Source organism: Hyaena hyaena, unplaced genomic scaffold, assembly GCF_003009895.1.
Source record: "Hyaena hyaena isolate Hyena2069 unplaced genomic scaffold, ASM300989v1 scaffold_890, whole genome shotgun sequence".
NCBI lineage: Eukaryota > Metazoa > Chordata > Mammalia > Carnivora > Hyaenidae > Hyaena > Hyaena hyaena.
Genome location: NW_024081524.1, coordinates 627526 through 636484, shown reverse-complemented (window position 1 = coordinate 636484; position 8959 = coordinate 627526). Strand labels below are relative to the sequence as shown.

At 46.3% G+C, this 8959-nt stretch overlaps 1 pseudogene; it reads left to right on the top strand.

The window, feature by feature from the left end:
- The first annotated feature begins 3908 nt into the window (after positions 1 to 3908).
- LOC120222577 lies at positions 3909 to 6219 on the top strand (annotated as a pseudogene).
- The last annotated feature ends 2740 nt before the right edge of the window (positions 6220 to 8959 follow it).

The following is an 8959-nucleotide window of genomic DNA, read 5'->3' as shown; positions in this document are numbered from 1 at the left end:
TCCCCACCCAGCAGCATCAGCAGCAAATTCTCAGACCTATTAAATCGGAAGGGGTGGGGCCCAGTTCCTGTGGCAGCACAAGTCTTCCAGGACCTAAGGCGTGAGAACCACTCTTACACTCAAAGTCAGGAGGTAGCTTGGTTCTGATCGCAAATTCAGTTGAGAATGCCCAAGAACACCAGGTTAAGAAGGATTCTGAAGTAGACTCTGAGCTTTGATGTTAAAATGAGGAGTCTTTTGGGCAAGAAAGAGAAGGGGACAGGACAAGCCACTTGACAGCCATTCCTTGAGTCTCACCAGGAGCCCTAAGCTGCCACCATTACATCTTTCTTCTTATCAGTGATCCCAAATAAAAAATGCCCCAGGTTTCTGAAGTGACTTGGACACTATGTATACTGACACAAAAATGAAAAGAAGAAATAAATAAAAAGCTTGCTTTCAGTTCTGAGACAAAACTGGAAGTAAGAACTGGACAGTGGTGTTCTTTCATCTACTAAATATTTATTTTCTCTTTTTCTCTTCATACTTTACTTCTCTTTCAGGATGGCATTATTTTGGTGATGGGATAAGACAAATAGAGTTGTACTTCACCTAATCTAGGAAAACAGGGTACAAAATCTGAACTCATAAGATCATTGAATTTGAAAGTCATTATTTCACTGCATTAATAATAAAGGATATTCTTTGGTTTTTACAAGGATTTATAATAACAGAGGACCATGGGGGAGGAGAAGGGGAAAAATAGTGGGGGAGAAGGAGGGAGGCAAACCATGAGAGACTCTTGAATGCTGAGAACAAACTGAGGGCTGATGGGGGTTGGGGAGAGGGGAAGGGGGATGATGGGCATGAAGGAGGGCACTTGTGAGAATGAGCACTGGGTGTTATATGGAAACCAACTTGACAATAAACTATGAAAGAAAATAAATAAATAAATACATACATAAATAAAAGGATTTATAGAAGAGTTCTTTAGAAGATGGTATTTCATATCTAATTTCATTTGTTTTAATTTTTTGAACATTTATTTATTTTTGAGAGACAGAACTTGAGCTGGAGAGGGGCAGAGAGAGACACAGAATCCAAACCAGACTCTAGGTTCTGAGTTGTCAGCACAGACCCCAACACAGGGCTCAAACCCACAAACTGTGAGATCATGACCTGAGCTGAAGTCAGATGCTTAACCCACTGAGCCACCCTGGCACCCCACTGATTGGATTTCTTTTAAAAGTTAGCTACTGCTTCTTTTTACCTTCAAACCGGAACTCCTAGGAGTGGGGACTACAGCCTGAATGCAACCTCCTCCTACCTCCCTGCCCACAACCAGCTCCTCCCCAGGGTCAGGCAGAGCCACTCATCCCTCTGTTGTCTCTTAAAGTGCTTTTCTTCATCCTACCCAATACTGAGCCTTCCCCATACCCAGGTGATATCTCCCCTTCCTTTGTACCCCTTCTCTGGCCCGATTGCCTCCTCACAGCCCTCCCTGTCCGACCAGACTTGAGTGTCTCTTCTCTGAATCTCCAGTGCCTTCCAACATCTGCCCTTCTTTTTTTTTTTTTTTTTTTTAATGTTTTATTTATTTTTAGGGGAGAGAGAGAGACAGACAGCGTGAGCAGGGGAGGGTCAGAGAGAGGGAGACACAGGCTGAAACAGGCTCCAGGCTCTGAGCTGGCAGTCAGCACAGAGCCCGACGCGGGGCTCGAACCCACGAACCGCGAGATCATGACCCAAGCGAAAGTCGGACGCCCAACCGACTAAGCCACCCAGGCGCCCCAACATCTGCCCTTCTTGCCCTAAAGTTGCACACTTGGTCCTACAGGTCTTGCATATTCCATTCTTGCCCACTGTCCGCCCCAGGGGAGCCATTTCCATCAAACTCCCACTGCAGCGATGCAATGAGTCAACCAGCTCATCGCATGAAGAGATTCCTTGCTGGGAGAGTGCGGCCAGTTTGTTCTTCTATTCCTTCCTGGGAGCACGGCAGGTACAGAACAGGCTCCAACTAGAATGACTCAATTTTTTACCTGTGAAGGGTCATTTCCAGCCTCAGGGAAGCACTCAGAATGGTCTGGGTGCCCCCAACGAATCTACTGTACATGCGTAGATTGAAAAACTAGGAAATCTGGATTCCGTCCCTCAGCGGCCCCTAATGAAGAGTATGGCCTGGGGCATTGTGTCTCTGGCCTCCTCTTGAGCCATAGGATCTCCATCACCATCTTCAGGCATAATTCACATGAGGATCCACTAAAACAGCTTAAAGCATCAGCCAACCTCAGCACATCTGAACAGCATTATTAATCTTTTGCCCTGTCCTCCTAAGATATTCTTCTGATCCTTATATTTCCTAGTACAAATGACAGGAGGCATCTTTATCTTATTTATAGCTCTAAATAAATTGGTATGAGCATCAACCAAACATATTTATTTTATTTCCCAAGAAATATACCCCCAGAAAATGTCAAGGAAATGATCTTTGAAAAATGCACATCCGAATGCAATATAAAATATTTAAGGGAATGACTGTGCTCTTGGTTTCCATTTTCTGTTAGATTATTCTACAGGCTCTTGTAAAAGTCAAGTCAGTGCTTTTAAAGGCGGAAAATGGCCACAAGTTAAGAAAAGCCTTCAAAGCCCCGGGGTTCTCCTTGATTTTGCTTTTACTTTCAGCATTTTGCCTTGAATGAATGACCTCAAATAACTGAGATATTCAAAACTTGATGGACAGTACTTAGCAAAGTAAAACTCAGATAAAGATGGTAAGAACCAAGCCACTCACCAATGGCTTGAAAATTCACAGCTGCACTTGGTGCTTCCTGACAAGGTGTCTCTTGCTACCACTTCCAGTTCATTCTTCTCCTCTATCCACCTTCCCAAAACCCTCTGCAGCAAATCACATAGTCAACAAAAAGAGTTCCAGATAAGATTATTACTTCAATCTCACCATAAGTCCATTCAACTGAGTTGGCTGGGGAGCAAATACTCACATAGGTTAACTCACTTAACCTTCCAACAACCCTGTGAGGCAAGTACCATCTAATCCCCCTTCTGGGATCAAGGAACTGAAGCACAGGTAAGTCAAATAAGTTGTTCAACACAGCAACGGAGTAGCCAAGCCAGACTTCCTGGCCCCAGAGCCCAAGAGCTCAGCCACTATGACACCCTGCCCCAAAACCAATACCATCACTCCACCAGTACTCATATTGGTCTCATAAATGATGAGATAAATGAAAATTTTCAAGTCATCTGTAAACCTCATTGGTAGAGAGTAGAAAGGTAAGGCTCATAAAAAATGAAGACTTCTTCAGGATCCACGGAGAGTGACCCTGGATGAGAGGATGAGAGCCCCCAGGGGACATGCCAAGACCACATCCCACAGTCGAGGCAGTGAAGGGAGCCCTGAAGGAGACTCCCAGTGATCAGGGTAGCACCCCATTGACAGGTACTGGATGACCAGTGTGGGATAGGACTCATTTCGGGGGGGAGGGGAGGGCACAGCTAGAGGACAGGCTTAGACCACAGTTTTGGGCAGTTGTGAGATGACCTAAATCCAACACTTATCTACCCTCCTGGACAGACCCTCTCTAGATACCTGGGAAACTGAGGCTCCTATGTCAAGACATCCTGCACCAACCTCTTATCACTGGGACCAAAAGTGTGTAATGAGGTCCAGCCATCACCAGAGCAATGACACTCCCAGCCAGCTCCTGAGGTCTGCCATGGTGGCCACAGCCTTCTCTGGCTGGACTGCCATTTGCTTTGGGTCTGATCCAGTGGGTAGCAGAGATGTTCTGAGACCAGACACTGGGGTCAATGTCTCTGCACTCACTAGCTATTGACTTTCAGAAAGTTTACAACTTCACAGAGCCTCAGCTCCCTTATCTGAAAGATGGTTACTAAGACAGACAACTCCAATGGGTTATCATGAGGGTTACATGAGATCACGAACGTAAGGTAAAAGGGACAGTGAAGTACAACCCATACCAGCGGCTGTTCTATTACTGTCACTTGTAATGGCACAGGCTCCCTCACCTGATGTCATCTGTTGTCCATCTCTGTGTCAGAAGTTCACCTTTAAACACTCCAGATCTACCACATGATGCGAAGTGAGCTGTCAGCACCCTTGTCAAAAGAGCAGAGCTCAGGGTAGACTGCTGGTGTGCTGTGCAGGAAGCCCAGACACCAGGGTGGTGACTGCAGAAACTTCTGGTGTCATCAAATAAGGCTATGGAATACCAAAAGTGGTCCCTGTACGTGCCATTACTGACCTACTAATTATCACGATGGCTGCTAGGCATGAGCTCCCAATAGTGGCATTAAAGGTACTGAAGACACATGGATTGGCTAGAATATTTTTTAAAACAGCCCCACCCCTTCAGGAAGAGGGTGCAAAAATTCACTGATGCCTGAACCCTTTGTCTTGGGGATGATGCGTGACAACAGCCCTAAACCACTCCCCATGGTTGGGCCTTGGATTTGGAGGATTTTGTTTGTCTGAAGCCAGCAACATGACAGCGTTTGCCTCTACAACCATGGCATTTGCCTCAAGGCTCCTTCTGCCCAGCAGAGAGTCAGAACACCGAAGGGGCAGGAGATGAGACTTCATTAAGCTCGCAGAACAGGCTAATGAACACTTTGGGACCTGCTGGCAAATTAAGGGTGTTTCAATAAATGTCTTGTGTATGGCTGAAGCTGGTTCGAGGCTTGGTTTTGCTATTAGAAAATACAAGGAGCAAAAAGTCAAGACTCTCACCTGCCTCAAACTTCTTTAGCTACTACCCAAATCAACCAAGAAGAACCCAAGAGATATGCATAACCAAACTGGCTTAAGTCTGTTTGGTCTGTGCCTGTGCCTGTAAACTTCACGGGGGAAAGATATAGCCCCAGTGTCCTCAGCTCTGGACAAGCCATTCAAGCTAACAGCTACCACCACCTCCATGGAGTCACCAGGAGGAACCCGCCAAAGCCAGGAGGTCATGTTCAAAGTTGTACCACGGGGAGATGAACTGAACCAGAAAACACTTCAACAAGGAATTGCTTCTCCCTGGTTGACGCTATGCATTAAGTAGCCAAACTTAAGTGGCAAGGTGTGCACACCACTCTCTGTGCCACAGGATGGGGCTTGTTAAAGCTGTCAAGAATAGGGGCACCTAGGTGGCTCAGTCAGTTAAGTATCCAACTTTGGCTCAGGTCATGATCTTGTGTTTCATGGCTCAAGCTCTGGTTCAGGCTCTGTGCTGACAGCTCAGAGCCTGGAGCCCACCTCGGATTCTGTGTCTCCCTCCCTCTCACTCTGCCCTTCCCATGCTCACATTCTGCCTCTCTCTAAAATAAATAGACATTAAAATTTTTTTAATAAAAAATGAAGTTGTCAAGAATTAGGCTCACTTTAAGAGATATCAGGTGAAACTTAGGAGAGGGGAGGGCAAAACCAATCACCATGCTTGGAAATGCTTGGTAAATCAGGATCAAAATAGGTACAACACACCTAAATACAGGATAATTGCTCATGTAACCAACACGGATATCGTTTGTCAGGTGGCTTATGCCCATGTAGAAGGAGACATGAGAGATTGTGTAGTTCATGCTCATGAGGTCCCAAAGTATGCTGTGAAGGCTGGCCTGACAAGTTATGCTGCAGCGTACTCTACCCACCTGTTGCTGGCCTGCAGGCTTCTTAGTAGGCTTGGCAGAGACCAGATCTATGAAGGCCAAGTGGAGGTGGCTAGAGAGGAATATGAAGTGAACAGCACTGATGGTCAGCCTGGTGCCTTCACCTGCTGTTTGGATGTAGGGCTTGCCAGAACTGCCAACGGAAATAAAGTTTTGGAGCTGCGGATGGAGGCTTGTTCATCCCTCATGGTACCAAATGATTCCCCAGTTATGATTTGGAAAGCAAGGAATTCAATGCAGGAGGACATCGGAAGCACATCATGGTCAGAACATTGCAGGTTGTGTGTATTGCCTCATGGAAGAAGAACGAAGATGCATTCAAGAAACGTTTCTCCCAGTACACAATGAGCAACATAACTCCAGACATGGTGAGGGAGATGTATGAGAAGCTCACACTGCTACACGAGAGAAGTCTATGAAAAGAAGCCTAAGAAAGAAGTTAAAAATAAGAGGTGGAATCATCCCCAAATACCTCTTGCCCAGAAGAAAGATCAGGTAATTCAGAAATAGGCAAGCTTCCTTAGAGCTCCAGGGTGGGCTGCTAAGAGCTAATAAACCAAACTACAATTCTCTATGAAGATTTTTCAGATACAACAATAATAAACTTATTCACCAAGCCGGGGTGGGGGGGGGCTGTTTTCCTCTCCCTGCAAGATAAGTGTAGTCCAAAACCCCATGAGAAGCAAAGAGAAGTCTCAGAATTCTGGGTCCCTAAACTGGAGAAGCAGAAGAGTAAGTAGTCATCAAAATCGAGCTTTGGGATTTCCTGCTCCTTAAGGGTGTCTGCTTAAATGAAGTTCCTTGCGCAGCCCCTTTGTATCCAAGAATCCTCCTAGGCTCCATCCTGACCTGCGTTCATTATACTGGGAAATATAGCACATAAAGCAGAGCATTTCACGGAAAAGGTGAATGGCATGTGGAACCAAAGGAAGGGACCCAGACAGTTAGCCAGTAAGTGTCCACCGAAGAATGTTGGCTGGCGAAACAGTGCACTGTCTACCAGAACCTCAAGACTGGGAGCTCACGGGAGACACAAACTGGTTTACTGCTCAGCATCTATGGAGCTCCCAGCACTGCCCCAGGGGTCCGACCATTCAACAGGCTCTGAAGCCCAAACCACGGGACACACAAGTGAGGACATCGTGGACGGGTGAGCAGATTTCCAAATCCCAAATGCTGACCAGGAGTACAGAGTGGAATATAGGTATCAGTGAATCTCAGGGACAATGTACATCCCCTGTTCAGGTCACTTTGGAAAAGACCTTCAAAGAGAAGAGGTTAGTGGGAGCTAAGCGATGCTGTACAAGAAAACCCAGACTCTCTGGCGTGGGCTCACATCATAATGGTTTTCTTGCTCAGGTGAGTCAGAGCTTCTCCTCCACCTTGCAGCTACATATGCCATGCGGAGTGTGCCCAGCAAGGTGGCCACAGCCGGGGAAGAGAAGACAGGAGGGTCACATGGGATGGCTTAGTGGCTTCTTCCCACCCCTCTTGTCAGCGCCATTGCCCAGTCTATCTGCAGGGAGGCCTGGGGAAGTGGGGAGTAGTCTCTGCTCCAGGAGGTAAGCCTTCTCTATGTGGTCTGTGTATGGGAATGGTCATGAAGCCTGTGTCCCCAAGCCTTCCTCGCTGCTCCCCAATTGCACACCTGAGTTCCCACAGAGGTGCCTTCTGTGTAGGATTACAGACATTCTGGAATTCACGATACTCCTTCTGGACTATGTATGATGCCTGGAAGGGATGAAATGTAGTTTTATCATCAATGCCACTTCAAGGCATTGACATGTGATAGAAGCAATACGTAAAATCGCAAAATCACTCTTGACCAAGGTCAGGGTCTGGGAGATTCAGATGGGCAAGGAAACCCACAAGCAGGTAGAATAACAGAAAATGAATATGAACAAGGAAAAAAAGAAAATGAACACGAGCCTAAGTCATGGTCAAGACAGGAAATGACCTGCTAACCCATGGGGTCATGGACACCAGGGGCTGTGTGAGTGCAGGGCTGGGGGTGAGTTGGTTGAAGATGCAACCCAAGGTGCTGGAGGGACAGGGGAGATGGGGATACCTGAACAGAGGTCCCTGAGCGTCACCAAGAGGACACCATGCGGGGAGAAAGGGGACATCACTTGTGCCTCTAACTGAAGATCCCAGGACCTCAATTATGTGAGTTCGGTCCTAACTTCTCTGACCTCCCACAGACCAAACTCTGCCACACAGACCCACACAGACGCACGCTTGTCCCTGCCCACACCCCCCTGCCTGAACTGGCCTCCAATGTTTCCCCAAAATGAAAGAATCTGCCAGAATGCTTCCTCCGAGTTGGTCATTCCTGGTCCAATGCTGGTCCCCTGTCCCGGTGTCAGCCACACCTGGCATAAGAGCGGGGTCTGGCTTTTTATTTTTTTAATTGCCTACAGTATGGGTCTTAAACTTGACCTTTCATCAGCATTCTTTCTCTCCATCTGAGATCTTGAATTTCTCTTAAACCACTTCAAGAAAGTGGCCTGCTTCCCGCTCTGCCTGCCTAACTTTAGGTATCGGATAAAACCTTGATTCTCAGCATGAGAACATTTATCCCAACAGGTCACTTTTTGAAAAAGGTTAAAGCAATTGAAAGAAGCCTTTTCCCTGATATCAAAGCCACAGATTTAGATGATTTTTTTAGGCCAAAAGAAACCCACCATAAAAAAAAAATCAGCATTCCCTAAAAAGAATACTGCCTGCTGCTTTTTCTTAGCCCAGAAAATTACTAGTTCACAAGGTGAATCTCCCCATGAATAAACTCAATATGGATGGGGAAATAAATCATTTGACTGCCTACATTTTTTCTTTGTGACAGTCATCTTGTTGAAAAAGGCCATTATTTTTTTCTGCTAATGGAAGTGTCTTGCTAGGTAAGACTTACACACTATCTAAAATGTATAGAAAGTTTTATCTCTTCAACGCATTTTATCCTCTTTAGCTAATAATTGTCTGCAGAACTGCCACGAATTCGGTTACAGGTATAAACATGTGCATGTCAGAGGTGTGAGGTTTGAAAAATCTCACTGAGGTCACCTTCAAATGACCTTGACATTGTCTTGTACTCTGCCTCAGGCACTATACCAAATGACTCAATGAACCATCATCCTTCCAGGCACGGGTCACCCATTAACAAGGACATGTCCCAGATTTTCGTTTTTCTTCCCCGCCACCCCCCGACCCCCAGACTGAATGGCCAAACAAGCTGTCCTACCTCTTTATTTGGAAGATGCGCCCACCAGGGCTACAGCCAGGCTGGGTATCAATC